The sequence below is a fragment of the Dermacentor albipictus genome, chromosome 7, assembly GCF_038994185.2.
Source record: "Dermacentor albipictus isolate Rhodes 1998 colony chromosome 7, USDA_Dalb.pri_finalv2, whole genome shotgun sequence".
Classification (NCBI taxonomy): domain Eukaryota; kingdom Metazoa; phylum Arthropoda; class Arachnida; order Ixodida; family Ixodidae; genus Dermacentor; species Dermacentor albipictus.
In genome coordinates this window covers 96606437-96629646 of record NC_091827.1, presented here as the reverse complement: position 1 = coordinate 96629646, position 23210 = coordinate 96606437, and the positions used below count along the sequence as shown (strand labels likewise).

Below are 23210 nucleotides of genomic sequence, written 5' to 3'. Positions count from 1 at the left end.
GGTAACACTAAAAAATAATTACCCTGTACAATACTAAGCACTCGCCTGAAACAATAGGGCCTGTGTGCCACCCCGAGAGGTGGCGTAGTGTCGCTGCGTTTTAGAATAAAACGTATTTATTACACAATGAAATCACTTTCTGATTTATTAACGGCCTCTGGACAGATAATGAATATAGTGACATTGCATTTGGTCGCAAACATGCAGATGCACACCGCCAAACGGGTGCAAGTCGTGTTATCTCTGTACTTAAGTACAATATTCCGCTATTTACCTGTGCCCTACGCTTGTCAACTTAATTTGTGATCTTTTATTGCTTTAGCTTGCGCCAGCAAACGTACATACTTACTGTCCCATGTGTTTCCTGCCTACATAGGTTAATTACATATTTGAAAAATGCATTCGGTGAGGTGCTTATATAGTAGCGGTATATGGATCTCTACGGTCAATTTCCCCGTAGTTTTGGAACACAACAGAGCCAATATGGACCGTTACTACAGCGGACACTCCACAATCTGACCTTTCTTGTCTAGTAGACGTCAAGGAAAATGACACTGGAAGTTACACATATTTCCGAAGATCTCACGTCTCAAGCACAAAGTGAGTCTTTCACACCTTGATATCGGCGTTTTATGCAGTGTCTGTTCATTTCAATTTTTCCTTACAATATCCCATTATTATTTTCTAGAGAGAGGAAGACTGTCGAGTTCAAGGGGTCTATTTCTTCAGAAAAAAACTTTGATCGAACAGGCATGCTACTTAATCGAACAGTCATGCTACTTTATTATCCAACAAGTAAGCCACCACAACTTCACTATAGTGCCGTTTATGCTGTTCTAACGAGTATTGTGGCGCAAAAAAAAGCATTTAAGGTCAGCGCCAAAGGGAACCTTTAGGCTAAAACAAAATTAAAAGATTATTTTAAAATAGTCTACTGATTTCTGAGGGACCATTAGGATTTTGAAGCCTGTGTAAGATTTTCATTTATTTTAAACTATCGTAACCTCGTCAAGTTCTATTTCTCGCAGGTCTCCGCATAAAAGTTCCCACTAAAATGCCGAATTTTCTGTACCAGTGCTAAGAAAAAAATTGTTTTTGTTCTCGCATTAGTTCCGAATAAGGCATAAAAAATGAATAGCACATAGAATATTTCCTCAGTTATTGCATTTCGCTCGTTCTTTACCTAGGAAGAATTTGTGTGAGCGGTATGTGTTAGGAAACGATGGGGTTTTACGTACCAAAACCGCTTTTTGATTATGAGGCACGCCGTAGTGGATGACTCCGGAAATTTTGACAACGTTGGCTTCTTGAACGTGCACCTAAATCTAAGTACACTGGCGTTTTCGCATTTCGCCCCCAACAAAATGCGGCCGCCGTGGCCGGGATTCGATCCCGCGACCTCCGTGCGCAGCAGCCCAACACCATAGCCACTGAGCGACCACGGCGGGTGCCAGGTATGTGTGCCCAAAAGTCAGCAAAAATGTGGTTCTATGAAACTGACTAACGCAAGTGATCGGGCTAGTTGTTGAATATCTTGCGCGAAAGCGCGAAACGTTAGACAGTGAGACAAGAACACAAATGTTTTGCTGTCCTCGGTGAAATCGCAGGTAAACAGCGCAAGGAAACACGTACAAGACGAAGGAGGGACACTAGAAGGCGCTGAATATCGACGAACTTTTTTTTTGTCATGTGCGCAAATATAGAGGCCGGAAAGCACCACTATCAGACATAAAAATAAGAAGCAAAAAGACTGACGAATTAGGTAAGGCCAGTTTTTAGGTGGCGAACATGGCCGAAGCCGGCCCTACACCTTCATCACCCAATCTGATAATATGACAAGCTTCCGTGATCAATCGTGTGAGAGTACGCTTAGTCCTAACCATTTCCATAGCTTCTTCTGTCTTACGACATAACTGGAACAAGCGGCGGTGCGCGGAAAGCGCCACAGTCTTGCCTTGTTCCTTCTTCCCCATATAGGTTTTACTTGGCGCTATTTACTCACAATAAATTTATACCTACTAGCTCAGCTTTTCATGCTCTTACAGTTATTGACGTGTGTAACATTTCCACTCACCAAGAGTTAGTTTTGGTAAATGAGGTACTTATAATTTTATACCTTCTTAACTAGGCTTGTTTCTTTGGTGTTTTTTTAGCGCCACGGTGCTTTAGTGGCGATGGAGATCCGCTGCTAAGCACAAAGTCGCGGGTTGAATTCCCGGCAGTGTTGACCACATTCACATGAGAGCAAAATGGAGTAACTCCCACGTATCGTGGATTAGGTGAACGTATAGGGATCCCATGTGCTCAAAATGATTCTCGAGGCCCCACTACGACGTGCGTCTTAATCGAATCGCAGTTTGCGCATGTGAATTCCCAAATTTATGTCAATTTTCATTTCTGTCCAACATTTTTAAATACTAAAATGATCAGCATTGCTAGGTGATGCGCTGTAAATAAGTTAAATTGGTTCACTTTTATTTTGGCAGTGCGTGAGAGATGGAAATCGAAAATAATATATTAAGGGGCCTTATCTTCCTAGAAGCAGAGACTGGATGTCGACCCGCTTTTTCTTTGCAAGTACGAAAAGCGGGTTGTTTCGGAACAGACGACCATGGGGCGCTGGGTGTCGTGTGCTCACCAATCGTTAAAAAAAAGGCGTTTTGACCTCACTGCGGTAGCCTTGTTCACAGTGAAGGGAATGCAGTTAAGTTTGGTTATACACGCCTCATGATGCGAAAAAAAAGCATCGGATATATATCGGGGGCAGACTGCCTGAGTTTCCATTGCGCGTCGTCTTGCTCCTAAGGAATTCCCGGTAAAGCCTTGCCGTCTTGTTCTTTTCTTTTTCAATTACCTTCGCGTTGTCCCAGTCAATGCCATGAGCTGTGGAATCTGCGTGTTCAGCTGACGCGTTTCTTGCCACGTGCTTTCTGTTGATATCATAGTCATGCTGTTTAATACTTTTTCCGAAATAACCTGTTTTGCCGATCGGCACGTGTTAACACACAGTGCAAGAATTTCTTCACGCGAAACCCGGGACCTTCTCTTGCGCGAGCTCGTCTTTCACCGACACCATTGTGTGTCTGAGGTTGAGAGTAGAGAGATGTGGTACGTCGACTTTGTACGATCGAAAGTTTCCAGACATCCCGGCCACGGCGGCCGCATTTCGATGGGGGCGAAATGTGAAAACACCCATGTACTTAGATTTACGTGCACGTTAAAGAACCCCAGGTGGTCCAAATTTCCGGAGTCCCCCACTACGGCGTGCCTCATAATCAGAAAGTGGTTTTGGCACGTAAAACCCCATAATTTAATTTTAGTTTCCAGACAGGCTTTCGCTTATGCCGGGGACGTGTTCTAAAGGAATCCCTTTCTTATTTTTTTTTTGTCACTGAGGCGCTTGTGGCGCCGGATGAGTTAAGCGACTTTCGACAGTTTTGATAAACCAACCATGTCACGTCGTGTGGTAGCCAGATCAGCCGCTCGGTCCCCATGGTTGAGCGGAGTTTTTCTGCACCGCATACACGTGAGGGGACCACGGACCACATAGTGTGACAAGTCGGCCGTATGGAGCTGAAGCAGAGGTACATGCCGGCGCATGTGTCATATGTGAAAACGGTGAACTACATTCTGTGACCGTCGGCGTTTTACTAGTGTTTGGAAGAAGCAGCCCACCGTCATCTTCCTGCTCTGTCTTGAAATGTATGGCCGGTTCTATGCTATTGAGACGCAAAAGAACTGCATTCAAATCCGTTTTTTCTAATCACAGAGAAGAATCACAATGATAATCTACGTTCCTAAGGATCATCATTGGACGTGGTGTGAAGCTGAAGACGCGAGACTCTAGTACCTCAATTTTCAAGTTCGCTGCGCTGACCGAAATCGAAGCACCCGTCACCGTTCTATGCACCTGGTTAAAGATGTTCTTCAGGAACTTCTTCTGGCCCACATAGAACTGCAGAAGTCTGCTTAGGTCTGGAAGGTTGATTAGTGTTCTTTCTAGGCGAGTTGTGCCTTATTCCAGTGCATTTGTACAATGCTTAACAATGAGGTGTGTTGGCACGCTCGTGAAAAGCAATTCCAATTCGAAGTACAGCATTATTTTGTCTTCATCAAAAGCAGTGCCGCCAACTTTTTCAGAGAAGTCGTACGAGTTCTGAACGTGCGTTTCACTCATGGTGCGATGAAAGTATACCTAGAGTTCGTGCAGAGGCGAGCCGGTGAAGTCGACGGCGTGGATTAAAACCACACAACTGGGATGTCAACAGCAATCACGCGGCCAGAAACGCGCCACTTGAACACACTGCGTCCACAGGCCATGGCTTCCACAGGGACAGTGCGAAGAAAATTGGGAAAGAAGGACAGGACAGCAAGGCTCCACCTGCAAACCCTTCATATCCAGACGACGGCAGAAACGCTAAATCGTAACTGAGGCAACTTGCCCCCGATATACACCCAATGCTTGCTTCCCATCACGCTTATGTTACCAAACTTCATTTTACTGCCTTCATTATGAACAACGCCTCCGTAGCGGGACCGAAACATCTTTTACTTTCAACGATTGTTCGGTGCTAGGTATTTCCCGCCTTCTCTTTTCCCGACCAGCTGGGTTTCCGTAGAGCCCTGGATTTGATCAGAAACCGCCCACACAGAAGGCATTCGGTTACGCTGAATGCCTGAAGGGGCCGCGCTTTTTGCTCACGCTGTCCCCTGATAAACGCACCACTAGGGGCAGCAGATGTCGCAACATAGCCTATAGTAGAACCCGCCCGAGGTGTGCTGGCCGACTTTCTGGGCCTCACTTTCAAAGCAGCGGCCATTTCAGCAGCTAACAGCGGCTCGCTGGGGTAAGATGAAAGGCCAGAGCAGCAAAGCTTTTCTGGGTGCTTGCAGACGCTGCACGCCAAAATCATAAGCCATTTGAACAGCCGACAACTGCTCGTTGGGCTAAGGCGAAAGGCCAGAGCAGCAACGCTCTACTGGCAGCTTGCAGGTGCTAGAAGTCGAAAGCATAGGTCACTTGAACCGCCAACAGCTGTTCTTTGAGGCAAGATGAAATGCCAGAGCAGCGAAGTTCCACTGGCCGCTTCAAGACGTTACTTGCCGCTCTGCCATCCGCCGAGCTGCGTTGGCAAAACCTCAACCCGAATACTTTTCCTGTTTGCAGCGTGCTCCTGGCAATGTTAGAAATCCAGGGAAAACACGGGGAAGGCGGGAGATGGAAATTCAAGACGATGAGCAACGCTCCTGCTTTCACCTTGTTCTCGTTTTGCTCATGGCAATGTTAAAGTCTCTCATATCTGATTGAATTTTATTTGTTGCATTTGACATCGAACCGCTAGTGTGTTTCTTGACGACTATTGCGACGGGGTAACACGTGTTATCACAGTTCTCACACGGCTTACTATTGTGCGCAGGCTTCGCGCAAGTCAGTTTTTTTTTTTTGGCAAGACTTCGATCAATACCGTAGCATTCTTTTTTATATTGCGGCTTAATACCCTCTCACGGGACAGCCTATATACACCTCAATTACTTTATCTGGAAGACTGCTGCGCTTGAACGTGATCTCTCTGTGCGCGGTTTTTATCTCTTCAATCGCCCTTCGGAAGCACATACGTTGACAAACACTAATTCCTCAGCTTCCGAAATATTTGAGTCTGTTTTCTTTATAAACCGTATTAACGTCATTGTGTTCAAAATCGTTGATAAATGCGTGGCCACGCATTTGTCTCCTTAGGAACAAACGTTTTATATTCATGTTTGAAATAAAGGTGTCGCTGGTATCAATGACGGGATATTTTCAGAAGATTAAAAAAATCTGCGTTGGGCTGAAACCTCGCACCCGAAGTTCTTGTCAGAGAAAACCGTATTCAGCACTAAAGCGGAGAGCAAAACGATCATACTGCTGAGAAAGTCCCAAGAATAAGTAAGTCCAAAGAAGCAAGTCCGTTAGCCACACGTGATTTTGCATTATTTTCCCTTTCTGCGACACATGTGAGCTACTTCCTTTGTTTGCGACACTTCCAACTTTCCTTCAGGTTGCAACTTCAATCAGTGAATTTCATGAACACTATATTCCGTAAAATTTATTCTACGCTTTATGTGCGTTTCCGCAGAAATTTCACATCGATGTAGCAATAGTGCGCTAGAATCATTCACCAATCCTCCTAAAGGTAAAAAACAATCTTAGGAATACTCAGCCTGTAAATACCGCTTGACTTTAATGGAATGACAGCTGACCTTTATAAACTTAAGCCCAGCCTGGCAGCTAATGCGAAATCTTTTTGCATTTCTGCAGGAGCACAGGCTTCAGCGATGACGTCTCTATTGACCTTTCGCCTGCTCGATGCGAAGCCACATCGCACATTCTTTTTAACGCACGTTGAACTTAAGCGAGATCCACTCCAGCACAGCGAAATGTCAATATCGCTAATAAATCTAGTGCGCTGCTACTTCTAGCTGAACATGAGGCTCCAGTTCTGCGAGGGGCAGCGAAAACCTATGATCACGGAAAACCTTCAAAAATCAGTTTAGCTTGGTGCTTTTCTACGACAAGCAAAAGGGCTGCAAGGAATAGTGAATTTTGTGTATTGCTGCGGCTTCTGATGTCATATTAATTAGGTGAACACTGCTCTCTAGCAATGAAATGCAGACGTGGTCCAGTTTTCATGGCAATGTGATTAAACGGGCCCTGAACCACTTTTTAAAAAACTGAATATTTCAGAAATATTTTGCCGCAAAAAGTACTTCAGTGCGTTCCGTTGAAGCGTAGCTCTTGGCAAGCATTTCGTGTGTTTCCGTCCCTACGACAATGTAACGCATGAAGCCATCCTTGATGCCCTGGAAAATAATGGAATTGGTGGACGCATGTTTCGGTGGATTCGGAGCTATCTATTCAAAAGATCCTTCTTTGTGCACTGTGCAGATGGCCGAACTACTGACCATTACACTTATCGTGGCGTCCCTCAAGGTGGGGTTCTTAGCCCCACTTTGTTCAACCTTGCAATCCTTGGCCTTGCCGACGTTCTACCGCATACAGTAAACCTCTCAATATATGCTGACGACGTATGCATATGGGCCTCGGCAGTTACACGTCTCCAGGTGCGTGCACGGCTCCAAAAAGCAGTGACTCTAACATCATCGTACCTGCGTGCGCAAGGCCTAAGCATTTCGACCGTGAAGTGCGCCTTAGTCGCCTTTACCCACAAGCCCATGACATGGTACCCCATTTCTATTGACCACCAACCAATTTCGTACGCAAAAACTCACCGATTCCTAGGCGTTATTATAGACAGAGACCTTTCATGGAGCCCCCACATCTCATACTTGAAGAAGAGGCTTACTTCTGTCTCCCATATACTAAGGTTTCTTGCCGGTAAAACGTAGGGCACATCCGTGGCATCTATGCTTCAACTATACAGGACGCTCTTCCTAGGATACTTGCGATACAGCACACCAGTGCTGTCCAATGCTAACAAAACTAGCATCCATGTCCTACAGAGCATTCAAGGCCAAGCCCTTCGAACATGTCTGGGGCTACCTCGAAATGCTTCAACCGTGGCAACAATTGCCCTCGCGAGAGACAACCTAATAAGGACCTATATAGATATCGACACACTACGGGCGCATGTTCGCCATATATCCAGAGTCCCTGACCACCATCTCGCTCACTTGCCTGAGAAAAGACCCAAGGCAGCGTTCTCCAGATCGATTGCGGCTAACCGGCACTCTTTGTCTTTGAGGCACTCACCCGCAACAAGAACGCCATCCCCTATGTGGTGCTTGAAGAAGCCTCCTGTGTACCTTGCTGTTCCAGGAATAGTGAAGAAAGCTAGCCTGACCACCGCGGCTCTCAAGCAGACCACATTGGAACTTCTACATTTTTCATATGCTAACCGAATTCATGTTTACACGGATGGTTCCGTGTCCGAAAATTCTACGGGCGCCGTTGTTCTACCATCTCAATCGGTCGTCATCAAGTTCAAAACTTCTCACGTAACGACATCTACAGGTTCTGAACTGGCCGCTCTTCGCGCTGCTGTCGAATACATTGAAAAAGAACCGCCCAACAAATGGGCAATATTTTGTGACTCGAAAGCAGCCCTCCAGAGCTTGCGAAGCTTACGACGTGGTAATTATGAACAGCTGGTGTCACAAATCAACGAAACCTGCCATTGCGCATCTGAACGAGGACATGACATCATATTTCAGTGGCTGCCGGGACACTGTGGCATCGTTGGTAATCACCTCGCCGATGACGCTGCCCGACGTGCCCAGGCTGGCTCACCGACAGTCCTTATTCCTTTATCCAGAGTCGACGCTGCAAGAGAGCTTCGCAGTCTTGCTCGTGCAATCACGTTAGGTTGCTGGCATACACCACAGAACTCTAAGTGTCGTTTACACAGTCTCGACCCATCACTAAAACTTACATTACCAGCGAACCTTCCACGACGTGACGCAACACTGCTGTGTCGGCTGTGGGTAGGAGTAGCTTTCACCAACTCCTACAGCTACCGCATTGGAATGGCGGATTCACCAATGTGCGCTAAGTGCAAGTGTGAAGAGACCATCAGTCACCTTCTGTGCCACTGTTCTCGCTTCGATAATCAACGTGAGACTCTCCAGTGTGCATTAAATAGACTGGATGACAGGCCATTCACGGAAGCGAAGATCTTGGGAGCCTGGCCTCACAGCTCATTGGCCCAAAAAGCAGTTAGAGCGCTTTTTCGCTACCTGAAGGCAACGGACTTGAGTGCCCGACTATAGACAACCTACACTTAAGTTCTCTCTCTTTCTCTTTCACTCCCCATTCCCCTCCCCACGCGTAGGGTAGCAAACTGGACTCAGTCTAGTTAACCTCCCTGCCTTTCCGTCTTCCCTTCTCTCTCTCTCTCTCATTCAATACTTTCCGCAATGAAGGCTACGGCGGAACGGAGCGTGCTTACAGTGATGCGCCTGCTAAACGTTACAGTGGCGCGCAGTTGAAATTTCGTTTTGGATATTCACGTAGATGCCACTACTTCTAACTTTGGCATATACGACGCGCGAAACGCAATGATCGCGGTTGTCCTCAGTGACTCGCAGCGCGCTGAGACAGCGAACTCGTCGCGCAACACCGCGGTATCTCCACTACGTGGAAGATCGCAGCTACATGCAACAGTAGTGTGTATGCGCAACGCTTCCTTTGTGAACGACAGGGCTTGAGTATACGCTCGGACTCGTATGCTCTAGTGTTGCCGAGCTACGTGGTGCAAACCGGCTTTGTCCTGCGCCATCGTGACCGACGGATGGTAGCCACATCCAAATTTGAGCATTTTTAAGCGCTATCACTCTTAATATTGTGGGGACACCTTGCAACACGGCGGCACAGCGGTGTCGCCGTCATCGTCATCGCAGAGGGGCTCATGAGGCCGGACCATGGGCAGCAAGTTTGGAATAGGGAGCGGCGATCATGAAGCTGGGCCTCGGTCGGGCCTCCCGACAGTAAGGGTTGTTATTTGCATGTCTCCCGCACTCTGTGTCATCTCTGAGACCTTCAGCTGGCCACTGGCTCTGAAGCCACGGTCCTGAGCCCACATTTGGCACCCGTGGCGTGGGACCAGCTGGTGGTCCTGGGGTTTTTGGTTAACTGGGGTTTTTGGCATTTCGCCGGGAGCCGTTCTGGCATCATTCGTGGTTGGCCTCACCGCGTCTTCTGCGGCGTTACATTTGTGCTTACATATTTTGTGTCTTGTTTGCCTGCTTTGTTTTGTCTCTTTGTCATGGTGACGCGTTCTTGGACATGCAAAGCAGCCTCACAAGATGAAATGCGTCCTGGAGCCTCAACCGTGGCGGGAGCTGGAGTTGGTAAAGCCGCTGAGCGATGAGACCCAATGGCCTCGTTGCCTTTGAGCCAAATTTCAGCATTGTGCCAGATTTTAACGGCTCAGCTCGAGGACATGACTGCCGCTACAAGCACGGAGCATGAGCGCGCGCAGCCCGTGGCACTGACGAAGCTGATGTTGGACGTTCATCGTTTAGCGACGGTGACGCCGGGAAATTGGTCACTGATATTCTGCATGATTTGGCCCTTTACAGGACGGTTTTGGGTGTCTCGGAGCTTGACTTGCTCGAACGAGTCTTGCCCGTTTCTCTTCGGGGTACCGCGGCGCAATGGCTGTGCCTGCAGCTTCTTGTCCTGCGACGAATTCGTCGCGGCATTCCGAGCAGTGTTCCAGCCGGTAGACTACGACTACCGCATCCGACGCTAGCTGGAAGCCCGAACACCAGACCCAGATGAGAGTCTGCAAGAATGTCTTCGGCCCATGCAGGAACACGTTTGGCGACGGTGCCACCCTCGATTCAGGCCCATATCTCTTTGAATATTTATTTTGCTTCCTTGCGGAACATGTGGGCTTCGGCCCGGAAATCAAGGAGACACTATTTTTGAAGCACCACTACGCTCCGGCACCACCTGCTGACGTTGCTCCCAAGCAAGGCTGTGCCTGGGGGGAGACAAATATTGGGACAGCACCATTCTTCTGTCCCCAACCACGAACTTCCGTGTGGCGGGAACGCATTGAGAAATCGGTTCTCTTGGCCCCATTAGCGGAAACACTCCGTGGTGGCGGGGGCCCTGCACGACAGGAATGCCTGCGACGACTTCCCCTTGCCACCACCCTGGTTCACTTCCTCAGTCTGGCAACGAAATCCTCTGAACACCGAAGTTCCCTCTCCTGCCACTTATAGGCCGCAGGCACCGAGAGGGTGCAGGCAAGACTCATACCAGGCTGGCTCATGTCCAATGACGGCCTCGACTCACCGTGTGTCCACCCAGGAAAGCGGCTACGGCCCGTGGTATGAAGGAGCTCCCAAACACCACAAAATGCCGAAATTACTGAGGGTCAGCAAGGTTTCTTCTTTCTGTTTTCCGCATAGAGCGGACTAGCTCTGCTCGCTCTTGTCCTGCACCATGTATCAAGCTACGTGTTTCCGGCACAGAGACATTCGCACTTCTAGATACTGGTGTCAGCACCTCGCTCATTGCAGATGGCATTTCTCATTTTTGCCAGACGAGTAAAATGCAACTCGCACGATGTAACACGCGCTTGAGACCTGCTAACGGAACATTAATAGCAGCTCGAGCTGCGATGAGTCGCAAGCTGTCTCTCATGAGCACGAGATGTCAACATCGTTTTATTTACTTCCCGGCAGTATCCTTGCTACTGGGTCGTGACATTATCGCTCGTGAAAACATAGTGTTGGACTTGGCAAACGGCGGCTTCTGAGTTAGGTGCACTAGTGATTTCCGTCAGATTGCCCCGGCTTCTGTTTCTCTGCACAGCGTTCATGACTCGGCCACGTTTCTTCTTAACACAACTTTGCCGTCTTAGGTACTGGACACTGTCGAGAAATGCACTTTACATATTGAAGCGCTATCACGCTGAAGTCTGCATGTGAATCTAACCAGGAGCGGCCAGTGGTGAGCGCGCGCTGGCAAGCGCGCCCGTCGTCTGACCTTTGGTTTGGCGTACTGCGAGGCTAGTTGACTGTTCAAACGTAGTCTAAATTAGAGCGACCCAACGGCTACGTGACTGATAAGCAGGTGGCAAGAGTGTATTGCATACACGGGCGGCCGCGGCCGAGCATGATCAGACCATAGTCGGCTTCATCCTCAGCAACATAATTCTTATCTAAATGGGAAAGAACGTGTTAGCGCTTTTCAGCCTGTTTATTAAACTTCGAAATAAATATTCACAGTAATAACACGAAGAAGCGCACTGATCTCCGCACCCTTCTTGACTGATGCCAGATATTGGCCGAAAGCAGCAGCGCATGGGAATCTGCTATAATAGGAAATAAAGCGTCCACCAATTTGTGAAGTGCACGGTTCTGTTCAAAAGAAAGCGTTTGAGAAATACGATGCTGATTATAGCGAAATGTGAGTCTATCTTCAATTTCTTTTCAGTTCGCGATATATTGGCTGGCGCAGAAAATCTGGTTCGTGCGGCAATATGCATATGGAGAGAAGCATGGCGCGACTGCCTCGCTGATCGGGTGATCGCGAGAGGGAGCGCATGGGTGACCTGTGGGCGCGTTTCACAGTAGCTGATGCAGAAAGGTATCCGCTCATGCAGCGCTTTGTTTACATATAGGGTATCGGCAGACGGGCTCGCCGCATGCCATCGGTGAACAGACGACGATGCACTGCAGTGACCCCATCTCGTAGCGGTCGTCGTTTTATAGTCCGTGTTGGGCGGAACTACAACTTTCTTGTCAGGCTTTCGCTATGCCTTCCTCCACCGCTTTGTTCCTCGCGCTTTCAATGCTACCGCCGTATTTCATGTCCCGCTGCGCTCCTCATTCACGCTCTTATCTATTGCTGTGCTCGTTCGCTCGGTTGCGCCAAGGGACGACGCCGACGCGAAAGGCAGGAACGGGCTTCGTTACTTCTTGTTCCGCTTGCGAGCTCCACGCGGCGCGAATAAGTGGAAAATTTGGCTGAGGTGTTCACATGAACCTGTGCTGTTCGCGAAGTTTACTTCTCGCCAAGCCCGAGGAGTCGTTCAGGATCCCTTTAATTGCTCGTCACAATAATAAAGCAGCGCTGCAAGATATTTCCTCCTCACCTCTCGTCAACCCAAGCAGGTCTTTTACAGCCTTGTTATGTGTTCGAGCATGCCTAGACTTTGTTTAATTGCCTGTTTTTGCAGTGCTAGTGATGCCAAAGATTACTGCGATTGTTTGTCGCATTTTCCGACTCCTCAATAACCGAAAATCAATTTTTCTCATGCGTGGTATGTGCCTGTGTAGTGCGCAGTATTACAGGGGTTTCTCTTATGCCTCCCGCTGCGAAGAGCCAATTCATGACTTAGCATTGTGAGAAGGTTGGGTAGTCCTCAAGCTGCTTTATCTTGGTTGCTATTCCAGATGGCACACTGTATGCCAAGGAGGAGTTGCTGTACGAAAGTCAAGATAGCAGCTGTGGTGTCTTTAAGTTCACCAAGCATCTGGATGCTAGGCATAATGGTAACTTTGTGGCTTTGCTAACACTCAAATCTGTTCTCTTTGCTCTATTCCGATCACTTTGTACAGATATGTAACCAGAATACGATCTTGATGACCCAAAAGTCGCGATCGTGCGACGAAACTGGCGTAGAGCCGAGACCGGAGGAGTGACGCCTGAGGAATGTCCAAGGAGTAAAACGGGCTTTGTCTTAGGAAGGCCGGCAGCGGCGAGATATAACTGACGCTTCAGCGAAACTTTGCAACAAATTCATGTACTTCTGCGGACAAGTCCACGCGACACGTTGAATTAGATGCGTCGGTGACGCGATGTCACTGAGCAAAGTGTTTCAACGTAATACCGGTTTACCAATAGCTTTCACCATTTACGCGGCGATTCTTATAACCCATATTCTTCCGATTTTTACAATTAGTGCAAACATAAATCTTTACGCGAAATAGAAAGCCACTGCGCCGAGTAATCTTGGTGTGTGTTGCGCGTTAGAGATTGCGCACTACCGGCTCCGGATTTCGACAGCCGATGACGTTGAAATGTCGTCCGCGATGATCACGCCGCGTCTTGTGAGCTTTGTGAATGAACTAAATCGGAAGAGCCAACCCTGTGTTGACGCTAAAGAAGACAAGGTCGACGTACACAACCGTAAAATTGAATCCGGTAATACATGTGTATTATAATGCGGCAGCCTTATATGCCCCATGAAGCGGAAAATCCGGCGTCTGGAGTTAACATTAGATTGTACCGAAATCCACGTGATCGACTGGTGACGTCACGTTCCCATCGCTTGCCCTGCTGTAGCTTGGACCATGAATTGCCAGGATCAACAACCACGGCCCACGCCCAGGAAAAATTGACTTTGCCCAATTCCAAAATTGCATTCACCCACGTTCAAAACCGACCTCCCAAACTCCCAAAATTAACCTGGTCCACGGCAAAATTATGGTCGCCGGCCCCCAAAATTTACATTGCCCAATTAGAACAGATGACCAAGTCACGAGTATCGCGTGGAAGAGTCGTACTGCTTTCGCATTCAACGCACGTAAGGAGTCTAAGGGGCCTGTGTAACTTTTATCACTGTATTTTGCACATTTCTGTCCATTTTTCATGTTCTTTATTCACTAATTTCTTATCTTATTTGTGTCGTACTTCACACGCAATTACGCAGACATACTCTCATTTAGCGTCGACACTTGGTCGGTCCTTTCAGTGACTACGTGAAGCGATCCCGGAGATGTGCTACGAGTCTACGGTACAATGTGGATAATTTTCGATAATGCTGGCGTGGATTAAAACCGTATCGTTCGTTTTTCCTACCCTGCGCATAACACTAATTCCTTCGTGTGGGCACTGTCGAGGCAATCTTCCAGACACCATTGCCTCAAACGTGATCTGGTTAGTCCAAGTGCAATTGCTAATTTCTCAAAAATGTACTGTACGCCGGCTTTGCCTCAGTATGTACACTGTATGCGGTGGTGCACCCTTCAGAGCAGTATGATGCCATGTGGTCAATTTTTGAGTGCATTGACGCTAATTACGACCCTATTGGTAATTGCACCTACCCTAATAGCAATACCCAAAAATTCTTATTGAAATTTGCACCGTCACACATCTTGTGACTCGCCACGGAATTGTGCAAGCGCTGTTATTAGTGTACGTGGTTGGACATACCCCGATGCCAATTACGCCATACCCGTGTGACGTCAGCTAAGACATAAAGTCTTCAAAAAGCAACATGACGCCACCGTCTCGTCGATAACCAAGACGCCCCGGAACAAGAAAGTCCGTTTCTACGCAGAGGCTGCTTCAGGGCTGATGTTAATGTAAAATCTTCAAGCTTCATGACAAAGTGCGCATTAATATACATAGCAGAAAGTTGACAGTCACTTGAGCATGCCCTAAAAAGGATCAAGTCGAAAGGGAGCGCGCTCACGGGAGATCCATTAGATTACTTGATATCTTCATTCTAACGCGCTGTTGCTCCCTGTTATTTGTGTTCTCCCACCAAAGGCGTAGGTTCGAGTGACTTAATTAACTTTATCTTAATTGTCTCTACCATAATTACCACCAAACGTTCCGGATTCGACTCCCACAATGATCGTGGGTTCGAGGGACTTAATTAATTATACCTTAATTAACAGTGCCCAATAATTATCTTCGCCTTAAATAATAGTAAGTGTGGTGGCTTCGAGTGTCGACCTTCACGATCTTAATTGTAATCTAACATGGAGATGTCGCCGTTTCATGCACATCTCCATCTTGGATCGTTGGTTCGAGTGCCTTAATCAACTTCCCGTTAATCAACACCAAAGATCTTGGGTTCGACTCTCGACCTTCACGATGTCAACTGAAGTCCAGCTTAGAGATATCGCCGGTACGCCCATATCTCCAAATGGGTTCGACTTCTACAAAGGTCGAGGGTTTGCCTCCCACCGGAGGTCGTGGGTTCTAGTGCCTTCATAAACGCCCTTCTAAAAACTCTGTCTTAAATAACTTCGCCTTAATTAACACGAAAAATAGTGGGTTCGACACTTGACATTCCCGATGCCGATTGGAATACAACTTGGACATATGGCCGGTTCGCCCATACGCCCAAGCTGTTTCGACTCACAGCAGAGATCGAGGATTCGACTCCCACCAAAAAATCGTGCGTACGAATGCCCTAACTAACTCTATCTTAATTAAAAGTGGCTTAATTACCACCACCGCTTTTGGGTGCGAATCCCACCAATGTTCTTGGTTGCAGTGCTTGAACACTATCTTAATGAACCGTCCCTTAATAAACTTCGTGATAATTAACACCAAAGGTTGTGGCTTTGACTTCCACCAAAGGTCGTGAGTTCGAGTTTCCTAAATAACTATATCTTAATGAACTTTCCATAATTAACACCAAAGATGAAGGTTTCGACTCCCACTAAGGGGCGAGGGTTTAGCCACCAACTACAGTGCCATAATGCCAGAACGTCAAATTTTGGCAACACCGGACGGTCAATTTTTTTGTCCCATTAGCCCTCTAAAGCTTCTGCGGTAATAGAAAGAAACCAGAATCAGCGCCATGAAAGGACATCAGGCATCGGCAACTCCAGGACAACGCAGGCGGGCCTCTGCTGCATTAGCAAGCTTTACTATGCCCGCAACTAAAAAGGAGTAATGATCCGCACACCTAATTTGGCAATAAGCAATTCACATGCACTTTCCCGAGGAAAAGCTGCTACACGTTCGGCAAGTCTTGGGAGTAGGCTAGCTGGTATTCTGTCACAGTTAGTGTAGAAGTGTGCACGTCTCTCCTTTCGTCCATCTTATTTTCTGCTTGCGTGGGCTTGCGTCGCATATGTTGCGCGAACGTTTGCAGTTGAGTTCTGACGCGAAACAGCTCTTGGCTAAGCAAAAAGCACTTCGGAAAAATAATTTCCTGCTGAAGGCTTGACGGCTTTGGCAACAGCACAGATTAAGTATCGCAGTTCATAGACCGTGGTGTCATCATGATCAGCACAGGTATTGTGAACAAAGACATTCAAATAGTTGCCATGAGTTTTGATTTAGACGGACATATGTAAGAGCAAAAATGAAATTATCTGAAATTGCGCATTCGGCATGTAGCCTTTGTGTTACTGGCAAACCAAAACGAGGAATAGAAACACAGACGAGCGAAGCTACAAGTAATGTACGAAAAAATACACCGGCAAAGTACATGCGTAGGAAAAAGACCTAATCAAAATGCGAAGGAAATAGTATTGGTAGGTCGTGAATTGATATGAATGTAATGGGTGTGAACGGTGGATTATTGTAGCAGTTGATCACCAGTTGAGCAAAAAAAATTATACTTCTTAAGAAACGGTAAAGTGTCATCTACGAAAATACATCGAAAAAACTAACGCAAGGGGGAAATAGAAACTGAGAATAGTGCACTGAGTTTAGTGCAAACAAAAATCAAGACGGATGAGCCCTACGTATGATTTCCCACCCTTGTAACACACTTTAGCTGGTCGTCTACCTGGTATCATAGAAAACATGAAACAGCTCGTTTCGTTATTCAGCTTACACCTACAAGGTGCCCACTTCTTGAGCAATGGAGGAACACTACTCCTCGTCGTCCACAACTGCCCAAAATTCACGTTAATGCGAGGTCGGTCAGTTATATGAAGAAACGCCTGCCGCACGTGAGCGTCAAAAACGCGCCAGCAAGGAAGCGGTATGGTTTCTATCAATAATTGTTACGATACTACATTATAGCAACAATATCAACGTTTAAGAGGGGTTCCGGATGTCCATGACAATTTAAAATGGATTATCTGCAATACCTTAAAATAAAAAGAAGTAGATGCAAATTGTACCAAAATCGTGCAAACAAAGGGCGAAAAGAACAGCGGGCACACGTACACGAGCTCTCGGTTCAATTACATTTATAGAAATGGCCGACCTTTCTGCTCTGATGACCGTTGAATATCATTTCAAAAGTTCTTCACGATAGTCGCAAAATGAACTGTGTATGCTAACTTCAATTGGTGGAAAGTGTATAGAAATCAATTCTCAGTGAACCTTCTTACTATACTTTTTTTTTCTTTTGCAGTCTTTAGACTTGACCTACGTGTGAAGAATTCTTCGATAGAAAGGGGACCCCAACCTATCTGCTTCCAATATTTTCTTGAAGCATATGACCACTACCGATACAAGCCTCCGTTCCCCTATATCAAGAATACGACACTCTATAATTCTTCATGTCAAGCGATACTTCAATCACTTCAAAGTGAATGGTAACCGACATAATCATTACGCTTGAGTATGTATAAGAAAACAGGAGCCTGGGACTAAAGTTTTTCAGGATTATCATGACCCTTCATTCTTTGTCGCTATCGTTTTTGGCTTGCGCGATACCGCGTACATTGTGTGGTATTTCGTGCGCCATCGAAACGATTTCCTATTTTCCTTTTTTAAAAGGCGTTTATGGTCTATTGCTTGTTTTTCGGCAAATTTCAGCGTTGGTTTTACGGCTCTGCCAACCTTCTTCGTTTTACTGTTTTGTAGAAGATATACTTGCGTAGTTTTATGCATAATTGAAGGGCAATACGAAATAAATACTCCAGAGTGCAAGAGTAATTAAAAGCTGAAGCTTCCTTTCATCAATGCCTTTTCTCGTTTCTTTTTTTTTTTATGGTCTCCCCAACAAAATTCAGCAATAGCGAATGGGATATCGCGAATGGAAAGAATGGTCAAAGTATTCCCCATTCTTTCAATTCGTTGTGTTCCATGCAATGTTGCAATGTTTAGCTATCGGATTTGCGAACCAGCAAAAGTTTTCATCTCAGCTGTTCGGTGATGCGCCTCGCTTGCGCTATATAACAGTGCGCATGGTAAGTAAATAAGCAGGTTATAAATCCTAGTAGTACTTTGCTAGTCGATATGTTGTTTATTTGCGGTGCAGCCTAACCGCTCCCTCCTCTAACAGCACTCTTTTCGCAAAATCGAGTGGTCCGTAATGACATAGTGATACCGTCATTGAAGTAGCTTTTAAGATGGCACATGCTAGGGCCTCCTTCGTATCCTCTCCATAGCTGAAAGCCTCTACAAGGGAGAAATGAAATTCTGGGGCTCCAAGTGCGAAAACCTTGACACGATTATGGGGCCCACCGTAGGGGTACTCCGGAATAATTCTGTCCACAAGGTGTGTTTGTTTTTTTAACGTGCAGCCAATGCACGTTGCAATGCACCAAAAGCAGCGTCGTTCTTCTAAATAATTTCTGAGTGCGGTTGTCATAAGCTTTTCCAATCTCCTCGCATACTGTAGAACCGCTTTGATAATAAGTGGCTGTCGCTGTAAAAAACGGAATCTTATATTTTAAAAGTATCAATTGCATTTTCTGCAAAACACAAGTCCTTCAATTTTCGCCGCAGACACAGCAAACGGTCGATGCTGCGCTACATCTCAGGCCAAAAGATATTTTGCAGTCGTATGTCTACACTTCCAAGGAAGACAAAGAACAATGCTGAACGAGTCCAAGCAGAACATATCATCCTTGAGCGCCTTGCATGGTTGTCGAGCATAAATGTGCAACGAAAAGTTACAACGAACAGTCAGGCAACACAAGAGCAATGTCAGACTTTTCCCAATTATACTCAATGTTTTCGCCGCAGATACAAGAAATACTGACAAGGAAACTGCCATTGAAGTTAAGAAAAACTTGAATAGAGGGCCCACTAACCCACAAAGGTTCTCACCAGAATCTTTGCAAGCCCAAAATGCTCTATACGGTATCCTTCAATAGAATGGGCTAGCTTGTAATTCGTCTTCGTTACGTTTTAAAGAGTGCTTCTGCTCTGAACTATTTATCATCTGGCGGAAGAAGATGAAAATTTAGTTGGGTCTCAGCGTGGAAACGTAATGGTAATGAAAATACGTACGTAATGAAACGCAAGTAATGAAAATAAATCGCTGCTCTCATTAACGACTCTCATAGGTGGCAGTGAGGAAGAGTTGGGTGATCCTGAAGAGAAATGCGGGGACAATCATGAATTGTAGACTATGCGATTCGTCTCTAGTCTAATGACCAGAGCATGGGACTTCTCTGCGTGTCACACCGGGCTCGAAACTAACTGTCGGAGGACCAAGTACTGCCACTGGGTATGCGACACAGGATATGTAAAGCCCTTAATTGAACCTATTTACCACTAGCATTAATCACGGGGTGTGCGCCGCTGGCTATGCACAGCTCTTCCGTGAGAAAAAAACATTGTTAGCCATCTGCTGCTAACTTTCTATGGTAATTCGTTTAGCGATACGATAGCGACACACGTATTACCACAGTCGAAAGGCTTTATGTATAGGTTGTGCACTTCAACAGGACTTCTCCCGCGCGCGTCCATGGGAACACTACGCTGCCTAGTGGTGCCGCCGTGAAGCCTGCGCATGGCTTCCAAAATGCACGGCAGGCCGGTACGTGAGAACGCTGCAAAACGCATCATGCTGCAGCTAGGCACGTCTCTCGCGCTTTCTTTTTGCTACGCTGCGCCAACTAGTACCACTGCCGACAAGTCGACAGAGGTCTTCGAGACGAGAGGCGTACGAATGCTGATGATTGTTCACTCGTTGGCCTCACACCTGGTGGCATTTGTTCAGTGCATTCGTGGCACAGCTCGCAAAAGCGTTGGACTGAAAGGCGTTAATCGAAAAGCAGCAGATATCACGTGAATATGTGGCGCAGCTAGCTAAAGCTGTCGTTGAGGAACCCTTGTGAAGTGGGTTTGATCCTTCCCACTATGTAAGAAATTTTAAAATCGTTTAATGTTTCATTCGATCAGTGGAAATGCAGTCGGCTTCCTCTCCCGTGCTTCCGAGTGCACGCGCCGCGCCATCTAGCGGCACCGTTATGGAGTGCGCGCTCGGGGTGTGTTCGACCCCGCTGAGCATCGCCAAAGTTAAAAGTTTTGTCATTTTGTAGCAGCGCAATTCCGGTGCAAATGAACTGGTCACACAAGTTGCCGTCAAAGACGTTCCCTGAAGATCGGCGTATTCCCACTGGCGCATAACCAGTCTCCCAAGTCTGTATCAAAGAGGTTCATTGAAGGGGCCCGCCGCATGGTTTTCAACCCTGTTCCCTGAGCACACCCGTCCAATGCGCTACCCAATAAACCTTGGACTGCCCATAGAACCAGGTGTGCAGGTAAAGGGTCAGATAAATCGGTAGATAGATTGATAAAAAGTAAGCGCCCGGAAAGTGCGTGAACTACGTAAAGAATACTAATCGCCTATTAAAAAGCCTTTCAAATTTCTCATACTCATGGCGGAATCGAGTGCGCATCATGCATATTTACGTAACCTTGTCTGAAGATATATTTACACATGCGCAGCACGCGTAATTCGCGGCGGCAGCGCAACACATCGAAGGGTGTCTAGAAGGAAGCGCGACAGAGTAGTCTGGCAGCACACACGCCTCCCGCATTGCGCATTTCCGCAGTGGCATTATGGTGCATTGATACAGTGTTTCGAAACTATTCGCATTAACGCTGACATCCACGGTGAGATCAGCCGCCGGAATATGTCCTGATCCTGGGGAACAGCAGTGAGGATCAACTATTACCGTGGAAGAGGAATATTGTCAGACTAGATCATAAGCACTCCTTTTGGCAGGTTATGAAATGACGTATTGAACAGCAAATGCAGTGGTGTCTGAAAGGCGGGAGCGCAAGCGGTTAATAAGTAGAATAATTTGTGTGGCCATACGTATTCATGTATGCATCATACGAACTGTTGCAAGACACGACGTCGACAAACGAGCTGTCACATCTGGTAGTACACTATATCGAAACTGCAAATTTAAGATGCGCTAATATGTCCTTGCTAACAACAAAGTGTGCAACAAATAGTACGAAACAGTAGATGAACTTGTTCGTTGTGGGATCCGGTTGAGCTGCACACTAGGAGGAGCTGTGGGCTGTCGCTTGGCACGCTGAAAAGTAGATATTTGTAAAGAGGACTGCACGCGGAACGAGAGGCCAAGAAACAATCCTCACTCAAGTAATGCGTGTCGTGGATTGTGTTACAAACAAAAAAACAGAGAACAGGTCAGAAAATAAGGAACGTGCGTAACACTGATACGATGTGTTGCATAAACATGCATAGCCGAGACAGGAACCTAAGTAATTAGAGATTAATGCTTCACACAGGAAGGAGCAGGTAAGTGCCGCGTTGAAGTCGCAGCTCCAACGTTCTGCCCTGCAGGCCTCTGTCATCGACTAGAGGTTTTTTTCGTCTTTAACTTCCAGCTGCGCTGTCGCTTCGACTGGTGCCCTGAGCTGCTTGCTAAAGAAGTGAACGAGTCGTTATCAAGTGCCCAACGTACCTAAAACTGAATGGCTTCACGGACACGAATGAACAGGTGGTCCTGTTACCATTCATTATTCTGACAGCTGCCATAGTAGGTAGCCTGTCTTTAGAGTAGGTCATTTAGTTCGCAAGTTCACATTTAGTTCATTTAATCGCAAGCAGAGTGGTCATCCGCCTACATGATGCGCAGAAAATGAAACTGCGAAAGGTCCATAGATATGTCATCGCTATTCTTGTGATGAGATAAAGCTTATTCCGGAGATGGTGCCCGTACTACACCATTTTATCTGGAGAGCAACGGCTCTTTGGTGTCATGTAACTGGGCTCCACAAGTAGCTCGCAGCTAGGAAGTAGAGAGCTCAGGCAACAGTAATATAAGAACCAGTAAGGTGTGACTTAAGGCGAGTTCGTCTTGCAGCATTGCTAGGGTATAACGGGAGACAAAGCAGACTATAAGAAGAGGAGATGTGCTCAACATTCAACTATCCACATTTATAATCAAAACCGTATCTATAGACATGTTTCGTGTGCTGGCGTCACAAATAAAGAAATAATTCAGAAACAAGTAATACAAGAGCGGAAGAAAAAAAAACAAGACATCACAACGAAATGTCCTACCCCATGCGTACACTCTACCGAAGACATGAAACGTCCAACTTTATATTGTGATAGCAATTATGTGGAGACTCGAGGCGCATCTCTGCCTCGCCGTCGCCGTGAGGTTCCGTATAAAGTCCAAGGCCGATAAATTCGCTGACGCGTGCCGTATGCTGTATGTGCGAGTGATGCATGCGAGTCAAGCGTGTGAAGATAAGCCGGCTAACGCGGTTGAATCTCGTGTTTGCGAGCGACGAAGGCGGGCTGGAAGCACGCTATCTTCTATCGCGCGAGAGGTAGGAGAGGGAGGCGATCGCTCTTCTCCAGCGGCTGAGGCTTACGGCGTGGCTGTGTGGGCGCCGTATCTTGAAAGCAGTCTGCAATGTTGCCAAAGTGCTCACCCGCGCAGGTTTCATCTTCGAAGCGATCTGCGATTTTTTGCAGAGTGCGAGTTGTGCCGGTGGCTTCATATGCAATGCGCTTTCGACGAAGGTCAATTCAATCGCTGCTGCTACCGCGATTCCTCAGTCCAGTATTTTGACAGCGAGTTTTGGCGCTCATCGAGTGACATGCGTTCGCGTTTTCCCGTGCACACATGACGCCGTGCTTGTTCATTTAGTTAAAACACGCTGGCGGGCTAGTTGGATTGAATGCCTCATATTATGTGGGCGCGCGACAGAAGGAGAATATAGAAAGAAGCAGACACACAAATACAGCGCTGTCTCTGTGTGTCTGTTTCTTTCTACGTCCTCGTTCAGCCACGCTTACAAATTCTATTATTGTTAATTTAGT

General features: G+C 46.8%; 2 long non-coding RNA genes across 4 annotated transcripts in view; one reads left to right on the top strand and one right to left on the bottom strand.

Annotated features, from left to right (window-relative positions):
- The window catches only part of LOC139048101 (uncharacterized), a 187644-nt gene that overhangs the window by 101358 nt on the left and 63076 nt on the right, over positions 1–23210 (bottom strand). The gene's annotated exons all lie outside the window — the stretch shown is intronic.
- The window catches only part of LOC135897110 (uncharacterized), an 81966-nt gene that overhangs the window by 11120 nt on the left and 47636 nt on the right, over positions 1–23210 (top strand). For 2 of the 3 annotated variants that reach the window (XR_011507501.1, XR_011507500.1), the window contains exons 2-5: positions 461–600; positions 689–795; positions 12910–13008; positions 17571–17754. This is a non-coding gene — a long non-coding RNA (uncharacterized lncRNA). Of the gene's footprint in view, positions 1–460; positions 601–688; positions 796–12909; positions 13009–17570; positions 17831–23210 lie in introns of those variants that run through there. The other variant, XR_011507499.1, reaches the window with a different exon arrangement.